Genomic DNA, 14,287 nt, shown 5'->3' with positions numbered 1-14,287 from the left:
AATATGTATATAAGCTATCTTACGTATGTATATTGATTGTGTTTTTATTGTTACTGTGTACTTATTGTGCTTTTTTTTGCACTGCATCTGATCCAGAGTAACAATTTTTTGTTCCCCTTTACACTTGTGCACTGGAAACGACATTAAACTATCTTGGAGAAGGTGCAGGAGTCCGAAGACTCGCACCCAATGTTTCAGGAAGAGCTTGTTCCCTTTTGCATCAGATTTCTGATTGGACAATGAACTAACTGATGAATACTGCCTTCCTTTTTTGGTCTTTTTCTTTTGTTCTCTTTTATAACTAATTAAAAATATGTATTTCTTATTGTAATTTATAGTTTTTTGATGAGTTTTTGTTATGTATTACAATGTGCTGCTGTTGCAAAACAACAAATTTCTCAACATATGCTAGTGATATTAAACCTGATTCTGATTCTGTAATTTTAATCCACTTCAAGTTGATGAATGGCCGTGTCCTTGTGTGTTTCTTTCACCCCAACTAATATCAAAAGCCAGTCCTGTGAACACCTAATTGGGAATCTTCCACAGGGAGGTAGATTTCAGTTTTAGGCAGTAAAATCCCAGTATCATAATGGAATAAATTAGTACAACTCTTTGGATGAAGTTCTTTATCATTTCATACACCCTGGAGAGATTGACCCTTTAAAACTGTCTTTAGCATATGTATTGCCCAAGTTAAATATTGATAGGACCGAGATTCTCACAATTAAAGTTATCTAATTTTAAATGATTTTTTTCTCAATTCGAATGAAACGCAATACTCTTTTAATGCCATTAAAAGGAGGTATCTAATTCTTGTTGCTACAGTTGCTTTTTCTAGATAAAATCTGGTTTGCAATTGAATTGAATTGACTTTATTTCTTACATTCTTCACATACATGAGTAAAAACCTTTACATTGTGTCTCCATCTAAATGTGCAATGTGCAATCATAGTAATTTATAATAACTTATAATAAATAGAACAGTCAATGTAATATAGAGTACACTCAAGTCAGCGTGAGTTAATCAGTTTGAGGGTCTGGTGGAAGAAGCTGTCCCGGAGCCTGTTGGTCCTGGCTTTTATGCTGCACTACTGCTTCCCGGATGGTAGCAGCTGGAATAGATTGTGGTCGGGATGGCTTGGGTCCCCAGTGATCCTACACACCTGTCCTTGTAAATGTCCTGAATCACGGGAAGTTCACAACTATAGATGCGCTGGGCTGTCTGCACCACTCTCTGCAGAGTCCTGTGATTAAGGGAGGTACAGTACTCATACTAGGCAGTGATGCAGCCAGTCAGGATGCTCTCAGTGGTGCCCCTGTAGAAAGTTCTTAGGATTTGGGGGCCCATACCAAACTTCCTCAACCCTCTGAGGTGAAATAGGTGCTGTTGTGTCTCTTGTCTGTACACACCACTTGAGGTCCTTGGTGATGTGGATGCTGAGGAACTTAAAGCTGTTTACCCTCTCAGCCCAGGTCCATTGATGTCAATAGGGGTTAGCCTGTCTCCATTCCTTCTGTAATCCACAACCAGCTCCTTTGTTTTTGCGACATGCAGAGAGTTGTTTCCTTGACGCCACTGTGTGAGAGAGATGACAACTTCCCTGTACGCCACCTCGTTATTGTTTGAAATAAGGCCAATCAATGTAGTGTGGTCGGCAAATTTAATGAGCAGATTGGAGCTGTGGGTGGGGATACAGTCGTGCGTTTACAGGGAGTAAAGGAGGGGATTCAGTATGCAGCCCTGAGGGGCTCCTGTATTGAGAGTTAGAGGGTTGGAGGTGAGAGAGCCCACTCTTACAACCTGTTGGCGATGTGACAGGAAGTCCAGGATCCAGCTGCACAAGGCAGAGTCAAGGCTGAGGTCTCTGAGCTGCTTGTTGAGCCTGTATGAAACTATGGTGTTGAATGCTGAACTGTAGTCCAAGAACGGACTAGAAGGGCCGTGATGGTCTGTTTCCGTGCTGTAATTGTTATATAACAGCATTCTCATATAAGCATCCTTCTCCAGATGTGTAAGGACGGTATGTAGAGCAGTGGCTGTTGCATCACCTGTCGATCGGTTGTGTCGGTAGGCGAATTGTAGGGGGTCCAGTATGGTTGGTAGCAAGCTGCAGATATAATCCTTGACCAGCATCTCAAAGCGTTTGCTTATTGTTGACGTGAGTGCGACAGGACGCCAGTCGTTCAGACATGTTACCTTGGTCTTTTTTGGTACAGGGACAATGGTGGGTAATTTGAAGCAGGAGGTCATTCTACACTGGGAGAGGGAGAAATTAAAAATGTCAGTAAACACACCTGCTAATTGTGCTGTGCACAACCTAAGTACTCACCCTGGGATGCCGTCCGGTCCCACAGCCTTGTGATTTGTACCATCAGACTGATATTTTAGTATTAATAAGACCTCTGTTAATCCATTGAGTAGTCTCAAAATTTTAGGCTAATAGATTTCAGGAAGAAAGATGCTCTTTTAAAAATCAGGTCCAATTTTTGTCAGGTAGTCATACTGAAGACTCGCATGTTAAGAATGGCAAATTTTATGAAGTATTGAAGAGTAATCATAATTGAAACATTAGTGAATGTGAAGAAAAGCCCTGTGTAAAGGAGAGATGTCTCCGTGATTTCAACTGAGTATTAACAGTGATTTAAGTTCACTGAGATGAATCCTGCAATTGGAAATTATATGTGAACGTGTTTACCCCACAGTATAATTGTCTCTGCACTAACAAACCCTGCGACTTCAAAAAGTAAAAATAAATCAGCTCATGGAAGTGTTTAATGTTTCAAATCCCACTTGTCAAAAAAATTCTTAAAGTAGCAATGAAGAAAAATCTCACCCTTTAAAATCTTTTGATTTTTTTTAAACACACAAAAAGCTGAGAAATTGTTGGTGACACTTTTGAAAACAGGGACATGAAAAGGAAGCCGACACATTCTACTTATTATTTTCTGGATTAGGGGAATAATTTGTTTAGTATTCTTTCTCTTTAAGTAAGTGTGCATCCCAGTTTAATCTCCAAATTGTGTTCACATGTGCGAAATTTGAGGAGTTAATTTGCCAGTATTAAGGAAGATAAAACAGGAAGGCCTGCAGATCACTAAAACCTGCTGTTGAACAATACGTACAAATTTTTGGCTGAATTAATAAATTATCTGTTGGATAGATGGTAGTTCAAGTGTTGAAGAAACTGTATGGAGCATTACTGAACTTCCCATGAAAATGGATCTTGCAGCATGACATTTGTGCATAAACATCAGGACGGCTCTGAGCTGTGACCTCTGTTGAATCCCTGCTCAGATTTAGTTGGTTTGTACTTATTTAATTTTTAATTGCTTTTTTAGGTACATACGGGTGGTTGTGGGGACGGAAAAGGGACTTGAGGGTCAGGTTAGGGTTTTAGGAACAGAGATGTGGAGGAATTAGAGATCAGGCCAGAGTCTAGGTTTCCGATCCACATTTGAAGACTAGCAACATGGACATGGGACATCAGAGCTTGGATGTTGGTCTTGTAGGGAGTGGATGAAGTCCCCACCAGATCAGCAAGTTCTGTGCAGACAATAGGAACAAGTTCTGATGACTCCTTAGGTTCATGAATTGGTGAGACTGGAATTTGAGGCCTAGTGTTTTAAGTTCCCGTCATTGGTGACGTGTTGTTCTGCTGAGCTTTGTGGGTATGCTATGTTGGCACCAGAATGTGTTTCAAACCTTACAGGTTCCCCCACCACATCCTCGCTTGTGTTGATTGTTAACATAAATAACGCATTATACTGTATGTTTTGATGTACATGTGACTAATAAACTTGAACATTAGATCTTAAAATGATTAAATTTAAATGGAAAATAAGCTGTTATTGAACATCAGAGGCCTGCCTGTGTATCACAAAGCCTACAGCTTTCTTTACAATTCCTCAGAACATCTAATGTATGGAGGAGCCCAGACATGAACATTGCTGTCCAATTTACCTCTATGTCTGGATGCCACTTCTGAAATGTATACACTGTCCACCTTCAACTCATGTTCAGCCAGACTTTTACAATCCCCTTAATGTCAATTTCATTGCTACTTAAAGGTCACTTGCTTAATTGGCTCCTAGTCATGTGCCAACAACCCAGTTCATGTTGACTACCTTTACTTGGCAGGCTTTCCTTCAGACTCTTTGCTTGCAACTCTTGTTAAAGCCTTCCTCCTCCAAAAAGCACATACTTATCTGTATTTTCTTGATCAGAACCACCCCTACAAACCTTTGCTTTAATCCTTTTGCTTAATGATGGGGCTAATCCCCTACCCATTTTATCTGTGATCACCCTAACCATTTCCTCCATTTCTACACTACTGTAGGATTTTGTTCCCATCTGTGACTTGGGCCTCATTTAACAACTGAAATATCCAGCAGTGAGCATTTAATACACGAAAATGCATAAGGCAAATGAAGTTGATCTTTGATCCTTAAACAAACTACTCGCTGATGTGACACAAATTGTTTAATTAGCATTCTTTTACCAACTTTATTAGAGTTTGTAAATTGAAATTCCCTTGCAGAAGTTATGTAACTACATTTAATTGGTCTGTTAATTTGTGTATTGGCTCTAGGAAAGCATGACCATGACAACTGGTGGATTACTGAAAGGAAATCATTCATGTGTCAGTCAGGGATGTCTTGTAAGCATGCAATGCACCATACAGGTTTTATCCCTTCACCTTGTTTTAATACTTAAAAATAAGAGGGACTCACTTCTGCTGACTGGCTTCACCAAAGGTTTGTCAGCATGAAAACCCTGGCATTATTCCAATTGAAGACATTCCCTTTGATTTATCTATCTCTCCCCCATCCTTTTTGCAATTTGTTTTATCTCTTTCCTGCTTTTGTTGAAGGGTCTTTGATCTGAAAGGTTAATTCTGTTTCTCTTTCTAAAGCTTCGATTAACATTGACTGAAAGACGTTGGTGAAATGAAACCAGCTCCCTCCTGTTGCATGGGGAAATTGATTCAAAGGATCAGTGATTTGAAGATGTTTTCCTTGGTTATCTTGTGTAATTTTTCATATTCTGTTGCTGAGCCTTCATGTTAGGAGTTATCTTTGGTAATGAAAGGAGGTGTATATAACCTATTGGTTTTCCTTTGTACACCGCATGATGCTAAATATTAAAGATTACTTTTTCCTTGATTATTTTCTACATTTACTTTTTCTTACTGGAGCATGGGAGGAGGATTTTGATTAGGAGTTATTCCTTTTAGAGCAACCAGTTAGGGGAATCATCCTGTTGCAGGGGACTTTGCCCAGTGTTTGCATTAATTTCCTGACTTCCGCAGGTAATATTTAAACTCCATGAACCTGATGAGAAATTTCTCTTTGGCGTATCTGCGGAAGCAGTGTTTTACCATGAGATGTACTTATCTGGACTGTGCTGGCCAAACACCAAAGCAAGGACATGCTCACTGTCTCTCTCCCCAAACACTTGCTCGCGTTGCTCAGAATGAATGCTTTAGTTGACTAAATTGAATTGTTTATTTTATGAGGTTGCGTAGTTGGACAATGGAACTAATCCTTTTCGAAATCCTTGCTTTCATTATTGCTGTTTGCAGTTGAAATAGGAGGAAGAAATAAGAATGAAGTTTTCTCATGTTTTTAAAGGGCTTGTTTTTCAACTTCCTTTTAAAGAAAGAGGTTTTCAAAAGTTAACCGTATCTAACTCACATGCATGTTGAAAAACAAATCTCCAATCAACTACTTTCGGCTTCCTGCTAACAGCAATCCTCCATTTCTCATACCCTCACGCACAAAAATAAATGTTCGACTTCCCATTCAGACCTACTTCCAGTGTTTTACCTTGGGTGTCAAACACAGAACAAGCTTTGTGCCCAATTACTGTACATAAATACTAACTGTGAAATATAGCTCATCCCAACAACCCGTTTTCAACTTGGGACAATAACCACATACAAGTATTGTCTCAATCAAGTAAGCAAGTACAGCTACAAAATGTAGCCTTTGAATGATTCCTGGGGAAAGTTTAAGTGAAATTGAAAAGATTTTCAACAGTATTATTTTATAATGTAGGTAATCAACAAATAGAGGCAACACATGCACAATAGCTTCCTAGTTTGGAGTGATTGTGTATATTATAATGGCCGTAACCAGAACACAAAATAAATAAAAGCTGCTTCCATTTGTTGTATTCCTAAAGCGATAGAGATTTTAGCTGTCCTTTTGGTAATTTGTGCTGCTGTATATTTATGGTATTTCAAATTAATGAACAGAATCTTATGCATTCATTTAAACATTTTTAGTTGTTGGAGTTTCATTTTTACTGCTGTGAGCTGTAATGAACTAGTTCAGAATATTTTAAACCCTTAACTTGTTCTTGTGTCAAAAACGACACATATCATTTGTGACAATCCTGATATCACTAATTGAAAAATACACGAAAAGTAAATGATTTACAGAAATTAACTGACATTTAATGTAAGGGTGTGAGAATGCGATCCCTGATAATCTGGCAGTGCTGATGCTGTTTAAATGTTACATGTTTCAGAAACGTAAAGTCTTGCTTGCAATTTAAATGAATTAGTTTAGCTAATATACTGCTTATGGAAAACAATGATTATCTGATGCACAGGAGCAGATTTTAAAATAATGTACTTTAAAGTCGAGTAGGGATGGAGTCATCATAATATATATTCTGAGTAAATCAATTTGCAACAACATGCCCCAGATATGTGTATTCATATTAGTTTACTTTGTAGTGCCTTACTTCATTTGCAAAATATTATTGTGAAATGCTGCAGAGGAGAAACGTGGATCTCTGACATACTACCAAGTGAGCATTAGTTTATACTGTTGATTTAATCGCATGAATTGAATTGAATTGACTTTATTACTTACATCCTTCATATACATGAGTAAAAATCTTTACATTAAGTCTCTGTCTAAATGTGCAATTTATAGTAATTTATAATAGTATGTACAACAGGACATTCAATATAACATAGTAACACCGTAGTGTCAGCATGAATTAATCAGTCTGATGGCCTGGTGGAAGAAGCTGTCCCGGAGCCTGTTGGTCCTGGCTTTTATGCTGCGGTACCATTTCCCGGGTGGTGGCAGCTGGAACAGTTTGTGGTTGGGGTGACTCAGGTCCCCAATAATCCTTTGGGCCTTTTTACACACTTGTCTTTGTAAATATCCTGAATAGTGGGAAGTTCACATCGACAGATGCGTTGAGCAGTCCGCACCATTCTCTGCCTTGACTGCCTAGTATGGAACTTTACTTCCCTCAATCTGCAGAGTCCTGCGGTTGAGGGAAGTACAGTTCCCATACTAGGTAGTCAAGGGTGGTCAATCTTTGGGAAGGGCACTCAATTCTGCAGCTATATTTGGACTAAATTGCACAGTAATGGAATAACACTGGTTTAGGACTAGTAACACATCTACCAATCTCTGGGTGATTCAAAATCTGGGAAATAAATTTACAAAGAAAACAACTACAGTGGATTCTAGTTAATTGGGACACATTGGGACCAGTACATTTTGGCCCAATTAAGCGGCTGCTCCAATTAGACTAAGTTTCACAGAAATAGTTAAAAAGCTATAAAAAATGACAAACTGGCTCACAAATTATGTACTGAAATGAAATACAAAACAAATTAGGATGCTACCAATGCTACTGCAGTACTATAAAGCTGTATTAGTTCCTAATACTTATTGATAGAGGAATTCATCTGCTTCATGATCTATTGACTATGAGTGAACAAAATCAGCGTAGACACACAGTGCAGACTATGGACTGCCTTCATACGGTCCTGTTAATAGTTGCATCCTTCAAATACTCGTTTTCATTATGACATTCAAGATGATCGTCGATAGCTTCAATTTTTACGTAGTTTCGAACTTGCTGAAGTAGTGAAATTGTTTCCTTTTCAATTCAGACTGCTCTTGGCATCTCCAAGCCTGAATGCTTGAAACCTCAGTGAGCAAAACAGTTCTGAATTATCCTATTGCTTATTCCTTGCCAACTATCAGTGACAAAAATCACTGATTTAGGAATGCAAATACGCGCAACTGACACCATTTTAAAAACTGTTCCCTCAAAAGCACAATGTAGTGTCTAATGGCCATAAGAGTATACACGTCTAACGCTAGTTAGAAACTGTTTGCAACAGTCTTCAGCCCCACTAAGCTGCATAGTGTCCAAAATAACTGAAGGGAATCACGGCTCTTTCTCGATTATTTTTTGTTCTTGAAGAATTGTCCGAGATAACTGGCTTCCCCGACCATCTCAATAAATAAATAAACTCAGCAAGTCAGGCAGAATCTATGGAAAGAAACAGGTTTTGGGGCGAGACTGTTCATGAGGACTTGTCCTGATGAAGGGTCTCAGCCCAAAATGTCGACTGTTTATTTCTTTCCATAGATCCTGCCTGACGTGCTGAGTTCCTGTGTGCTTTCTGTGTGTTACTCTGGATTTTCAGCATTTGCAGAATCTCTTGTGTTTACAGCTTTTAGCTCAATTTGTAATAAAATGGCCTGCATTGTAACTATTTAAACATAATGGACTTGGGAAATTCAACCAGCCGAAAACATTTGTTGGCTGGAAGCACAATGATCAAAGTATCTTTTAAGGGGGTGGGCGTGTAGGGTTTATGATTGGTTCAAAAGACACAGCTTTTAAAAACAACTTGTGGAAAAAGCAACAACTAAAATTTTGGATTGCTAGGTTATCTTGTAGAACTATAAACAAAAGGAGATGCAGTTGGTTTTAGCAAGCACTGACGTAAAGGGTGAAAGGCATTAAAAGATAAGAGGATGGGGTGAAGGGGAGTGCTGATTAAATAAATGCAGTGATGACTGCATGCTGGAAGAGTATAGATGTTTGAAAAAATAGTTGAGTCTGCAGGAGTAATAAGTGGCAGTATTACTGTTTTATCAGCATTTGAAATCTAGCAAAACAGAAGAGTGGCTATATAAATGTTTGAAAGCAGTTGTTTAGCCTTGGAGGCAATAAATGTTCCCACCCAAAAGATACAGTTTTCGCTCATTGTGCTTACTTTAGGCTCTGTTAAAATAGTGTTGGTGGTTAGGACAGTTTAAGTGGTTAAAGTCGGTGATATTGTGGCTATTTAATCTCAAAGCCTTTAGAAACATATTGAAAAGTTTTCTCTTTTAAAGATCCAGCATCGGCACAGTGGGATGATTTGCCCCTCCACTCCTTCCTTTCGTTCTGCAAGATTCTAAGATCAATAGGGGACTTTGCTAATTGTCTATAACTGGAAAGGAAACATTAATCTTGAGTATAATTTGGCGTGTGTCCTGTCTCTCTTACATACGCACAGTGATGTTAAACATTGTGCAATAAATGCTATTAATGCTATTTTGAAAAAAATTATTTTTTCAATAAGCATTTGCTTATTTATTTAAATAAGTTATTTGCTTATTTATGGCCTGCAAGCAATGAAGGCTTCTTGTACTGAAACAAATTTTAACAAGACCAAGCCTTTATTTGTCCATGTTCATGATTTTTGATCCCAAAGCCTCAGTCTGTCATGTACAACCTCGTAGGATGTTTTTTTTATATTCAATGCCAACACCCCTCCCCGAGACTTCCTTCAACTGTTTTTCTGCACCACAATGATGTATGATTAACCTGGCATGCCTATGAGTGGAAAGGCTTTTGGGGACTTGGGCCAACTGTTCAGTATTGTTGCTGCTGGGATGATTTGTGTTGGAGGGGAGGGTTGCCATACACAAAACCTGTGTTTTCACATATCACTGTCCTGCTTCCTTTAGTGTGGTACCAGATTAAAACACCCATTGAGGTGCTGAAAAACATTCTGTTCCTCTAGTTTCATCTGATGATACTGAAAACAAAATCTGATCATGTTCATAGAACTGAAGGGGTCTTGTTTAGATCAGGTATAGATATTGTAAACAAATCTAATATAGTCAATTCTGGCCTTAACAATACAATTAATGGTATTTCTCTTGTGAATTTCAAACTGCAGGATGTCCTGAAGCACTTTATGGCCACTGAACACATATAGACTAGTCAATGATAAAGTTCAACCTTTATCAACATTTGAAGTAATTATTAAGCAAATGCCACATAAAAGCTAGTTAAGCAGTTTTAAAAATAAAGATATTTAGGTGAAAAGTAATCTAGATTTTAGTTACTGATTTTTGTCCATTGATCCACACTGGACACATTATGGATGAGGAAAAGCTAAAGCTTAATACTAAGCCTGTGTAAGAATGTCCTTTCTTTCTAGGAATATACCAGCTAGAGATGCCTCATTGATGGCAATATTTTTAAGAAATGAATAGAGAATATTGGTGAGAAAGTAACAATACATGTTTTAGATTTTTATTAAAATAAAAGATCAATAGTAACTTTCATTGCCGTGCCTTTGGAGGCCATGCTCTTGGTCATTTGGGCCTTAAAGTTGGAATTCCTCCTCTCCTTTAAGATACTCATTTGCACTGGTGTCTATTTTTAAAGAAAAACTCAAAGGAAAGATTTTATGTTGGTTGGGGTGCATTGCAGCTTACCAGTGGGTCTAACAGTCACTTAATTCCAGGATTGCTATGATGCGATTCAAACTCTGATATTCAGGTTAATAGTTCCCGCCTCTGGATACCGCTAGAAACATAACCACTGTTATTAATGCAACACACATAAAAATTGCTGGTGAACGGAGCAGGCCAGGCAGCATCTATAGGAAGAGGTACAGTCGACGTTTCAGGCTGAGACCCTTCGTCAGGACACTTTTATTAATGTACCCATGCATGTGTTGCATGGCAATTAACATCATCCTGCATACTTTGCAGACTTTGAACTTGTGTGTTTAATGTACAAATAAAAGTATTATTGACTCTATCATTTTATACAAGGGCTGTTACAAACTCACAATTTGCGCAGCTCTCCGGTGAAATGATATCATATTTGGAAGTAGGAAGCCGTGCACAATTCTGATTTGATGGAGATAGACGTGAGAAGCGCAGAGGAATATCTGGAGAAAACTTCTGAAATGCCCGGTTCGCTGCCGCTGCTACTGTGCGATCGAGAATCTCTAGAGGGAAGGCCCCAAAATCCCCGGCTTTGCCTGCTGCTGGCGACGGAGGCTGGGGTCGAAGCGTTTGGCAGAGATGGTGCTCAGTACTCGGTGTCGGAGGGCTGATCGGAGGCTCGAAGTTTTTGGACGACTCAGAATCGGACTGTGGTTGGGCATGGCAGGGAGAGTTTTCTTCCTTCTCCCATCTGCGTGAGATGTGGGACTTTAGAGAGACTTTGAACTTTTTTACTGTGCCCATGGCCTGATCTTTATCAAGTTATGGTATTGTTGCACTGTTGTAACTATATGTTATAATTATGTGGTTTTTGTTAGTTTTTCAGTCTTGGTCTGTCCTGTGTTTCTGTGATATTGTATCATTTATTAATGCATGCATTTCTAAATGACAATAAAAGAGGATTGCATGTCCTCATAATCTAATCTAATTATTTTATGTAATTCAATGCTGTGATGTATATATTGGAAAAAAAATACCACACAATTGAATTTACGGACCTATTATGGAGGGTATCCTACAACCTTGCATCTTCTACAATCCAAGATTTAGGAAAAGGAAAATGAGCCATGGTTCTTTGTTGGGGATAGTGAGATTAATTTATAACACTGCAATGTGGCTGCTGACAGAAATCATAATTCACATCAAAGTGGTATTGGGCTGTAAGGGTTAATTCAATTCACCTCTATGTTTTTTTTAGTTCTATATGGCAAGTTCTTCTGAGTGGTGGTTGACTGTCATGGCTGACGATGACAGGAAACCTGTGTGGGAGAGTTCTCAAAGTCAAAGAGTTGTTGTGCTGGCACTCTTGACTTTAGAAGTCTGGGTCCACTGGCACAAACAAGTGTCACAAACTGGAGTCCTCCTTAGTTGCTGTGCATGACCATGATGTATTCTATGCCTCGTCGTGCCCTTCGCTCTCCATGGAGCATTGCAGTTTCGCCTTCCTGGCCACTGGGTCTCACTGCAAGTCTCATTCATCCAGCTTGCTGGAGCTGACTTCACATGCTAGGACGGGCATGTCCCTATCTCACCGGAGTACAAGACTGCTGGCTACCCTCACCTGGCTTAGCCTGCCTGTTGAAGAGGTGTAACAGAGTGTGGCTGCTGTCGCATGCAAACAACTACTTGAAGCCATAGGTGAGCGCTGAGTGTCTGGTGGGGACCAAAGGCGAGTGAGCTACCCTGGAATGGACACAACAGGCCTCTTCACCAGACACCTCATACACCTTACTTTTCTGAGTAAGCACTTAGTAACAAACTTAATTTATTCAATTCAGAAGACCTTGAACCTACACTCTGGCTGCCTTATTAGGTACAGGAGGAACCTAATAGTGTAGCCACTGACTGTACATCTATTTGTTTTTATTAAATGTATTTTAAGTTTTCAGTGTGTTTCATAGAACATACACATTTATTCTCCACTTAAATCTCCTCTTAATCTTGCCCATTTAACTATCAGCATAACTTTGTAGTTCCTTCACCTTTAAGTACTTATTTGGATTATACTTAGCAGCTATACTAGTCTGTTTTAATGATTTACAATGACAGAGCTTAACAATTCGGTGAAGATTTTTTTCCTGAATTCCCTTGATAGTTTCTTGGCAAATATTTGACATGATGGGATCTAATTTCCTCTCCAAATTATTTTCTTTTCTCAACTCCCATGCCCCCCCCGCATAAAACTGGAAATACGTTTGCCTAGAATGGAGTAAAGTGCCATTCATTGTCTGGGAAAACACCACCAATTTGTCAGTGTTGTTGATGAATGATTCTTGTGTTCCCAACTCATGTAATGGTTTGGAGGCACAAATAGTAATATTCTTCCTTCAGCACACATTAAAAATGTGCATAATATTGGAAGCTGAGACTAACTTACATCTTTAAAGGAGAAATGACCACTGAATCTAACAACAATAAAATATTGCCAACATAAGGGAGAGTAGTAACATGGGCAACAGCCTTGGAAGTGAGCCTCCACTTTCACTGATGTGGACATTGTGGCTCGAGTGGAAAAGACATGCTTTGCAATGTACAGAGCTAATACATCACGAGTGCCAGAATGACCTGGTAATAGAAAGTGACGAGGGAGATTAATGCTCGGTAATACTAAGATGGTCTTGTTTCAGTATTGAAGAAGGATTATGATATCCAAGTCTACTGAAGTTAGTCAAAGCTAACAAGTTAACTGGTATGCTGCTTTTTTTATTCTATCACTTGAACTTGTGTTTTGCAACTTACATGATTTCTAAATATTAAACTGGTGGTTGAAGCCATGATCGCCAGCACCCTCTGCTCCAGACTGTTAGACTGCAAAAGGTGGTGCTGCATTCTTTGGTTGAGCTCAACAGTCTTATCCTGCAAGCCATAAGGAAGTGAACATAATGAGTGTGTACGTGAGTATGCCTTGGTTTATTTTTCCCTTTTGGGATTTAGTTATTTTTCTTCCTCTCGCCACATTTAACATTCTTTAGTCGCCTTGAACTACAGGTCATCCCTGTGTTACAAAGCTGATTTTGCCATAAGCTGGAAAACAAACGAAAATCATTTGATGAATCACTTGGATCCTAGTGAAGGGTCTTGGCCTGACACGTTAGATCTTTATTCCTTTTCATAGATGCTGCTTGACCTTCTGAGTTTCTCCAGCATTTTGTGTGTTTTACTCTGGATTTGCAACATCTGCAGAAATAATATGTTTGAAATCACTTGATATGGTCACTATACTTGCACTGTATTGAATGGCATCAAAAGTTAAGAATGACAAGAAAGAACAAATAACAAAAGCTTAGAGAGAAGAAACTACTTCTTTCGTTTGCAGGAATGAATATATGTGCATTTGTCTGACTTCTGAATGTAATAATAAAGCATGATCTCATTTGCATGTGGGGGTTATCCATTAGTTGGGCATTCATAATCCACTGATGGCATGTATACAGTCCTGACATCCCAGGAATCATTCTGGTAATGTTTCACTGCGCACTCTCTTTAGTCATTTCATATTCATCTTTAACATGCTGTCAATGTAGTTTATTCATGCCCTCACTTTTCTGCCTATCTATTTATTCACCTTCTTACTGTTCTTAGTATTACATAGCATTTCTTCTTGGTGTTCAGTTGATTTTTGCTTTGTAGCAGAATATATTTGTGCTGGGCTGCATTTCTATTGTGGTTATGTTATCTCTAATACTTACTACACCAGTGTTTCCCTGTTTTTATCTGGATTAAT

At 38.8% G+C, this 14,287-nt stretch overlaps 1 protein-coding gene across 4 annotated transcripts in view; it reads left to right on the top strand.

Annotated features, from left to right (window-relative positions):
* The window catches only part of zgc:154075 (uncharacterized protein LOC556929 homolog), a 243,784-nt gene that overhangs the window by 57,649 nt on the left and 171,848 nt on the right, over positions 1 to 14,287 (top strand). The gene's annotated exons all lie outside the window — the stretch shown is intronic.

Source organism: Mobula hypostoma, chromosome 25 (genome assembly GCF_963921235.1).
Source record: "Mobula hypostoma chromosome 25, sMobHyp1.1, whole genome shotgun sequence".
Classification (NCBI taxonomy): domain Eukaryota; kingdom Metazoa; phylum Chordata; class Chondrichthyes; order Myliobatiformes; family Myliobatidae; genus Mobula; species Mobula hypostoma.
This window is presented reverse-complemented; position numbering and strand designations above follow the sequence as displayed.